This window comes from Pygocentrus nattereri, chromosome 18 (assembly GCF_015220715.1).
Source record: "Pygocentrus nattereri isolate fPygNat1 chromosome 18, fPygNat1.pri, whole genome shotgun sequence".
In the NCBI taxonomy this organism is placed as follows: domain Eukaryota; kingdom Metazoa; phylum Chordata; class Actinopteri; order Characiformes; family Serrasalmidae; genus Pygocentrus; species Pygocentrus nattereri.
The window spans coordinates 21,993,281-21,994,926 of NC_051228.1; positions in this window are offsets into that span (position 1 = coordinate 21,993,281).

The following is a 1,646-nucleotide window of genomic DNA, read 5'->3' on the forward strand; positions in this document are numbered from 1 at the left end:
CTTACCCAGAGTGACTTACAATTTGATCATTTTACACAAGTAGGCAAAGGTAGTGTTAGGAATCTTGCCCAAGGACTCTTATTGGTATAGTGTAAGGTGCTTACCCAGGTGGGGATTGAACCCTAGTCTTCAGCATAGAAGGCAGAGATGTTAACCACTACACTACACCCACCACCACAAGATACAAACAAAGTACAAATAATTTATAGATGATAATGTTCAATATACACAATATACACATAGCACAAGCAAAATGCGGACTGTATATAGATAAGTAATTTACAGAAAATGTACAGACTATACACAATGTACAAGCAACATACAGATCATGTAGCAGCCCACAAAATACATAAGTGTGTGTGGTAGTGCAAACAACATTAATCTACATCATGTATGAGAATAAATTGTGGTGCACATGGGGATCTAACAATTATCTGGAGAAAACAATCATGAGAATATCACTTCCATAATCAGCAAGACTTTGAATTGCAATCATTCCTGAGTGAGTCACTGCATACAAAGAATGTGTCACTTGAACAAAAGCTGCTCACATGTTGAAGATTTTATGGCTATATATAATTCTTACTGTAGTAGTCGAGTCCAGTCTTAGTCTTGAGGCCATAAATCAATGTGCCTTGGTGTTGTCTCAGTTTCTATATCATTTGGACTTGGTCTAGTCTCAGGCTTGGAGTAAGTTGGACTCGGAAATTGTTCTCGAGACCAGCTGTCTGAGGTAACCGGAAATTGAACTCCTTCCTATTATTACTGAATGTCAACAAAACCTTCAAACAGAACAAACAGTAATTTCTTTTTCATCAGGGGTCTCAAAGTTGCAGCCTGTGGGTCTGCCATGTGCCTGATTCGTTCAGGACACAGTGGTAAATACAGCCTGTCAGAATTAAGAAATGAACAGGATTATAAAAATGAGTCCAGTGAGAACTCATAATTTACTGCTCTCCATGTCCAGCACTTCACTCATAATGTAGTAACTGAACACTAAATGAACACTAAATTGTTTTAGATGCTTTGTGTATTTATATCATTACAATCATCACCACGTAGTAGTGGTGGTTTGTGGTAACAGAAGACATGTTAAACAGAAACATGGTCTAGACTATAACATTCCTTCCTACTATTTTAATCAACATGTCATACAGTGTCTGGAGCCTTTAAAGGACACATGAAATCACTACTCAGAGCTGAACTTACATACATTTGGTGCTTGGTTAGTAACAACATTTTAAAAAGAGCTACTTTTTTCATTTTATAAGATGAAATCGGTGAGCTAACCACCTGTGAACAGCTAATAAAATGCACTGAAATGACAGTTGAAATAGACCCACCTTCTCTTTAACTTTGACAACAACCATTCAATATTCTGGAAGAATAAAGCTGACAGTTTGAGCTCCTTTAAATTATTCTCTGTAATCCCTTCCACTTGCATTACACATATCCTAAAAATCACCTGTAGATAAATAATGATACATTATGCAAGAAAGCAAATTCAACAATTAATAAGGTTCAAAATATTTAGGGGGCTATTTTGTTCATAACTGCTTTTCTCAGAATCAGATCAAATTGGAATCGTTCCATCCATCCATCCATTTTCTAAGCTGCTTCTCCCTTGCGGGGTCGCGGGGGGGGGG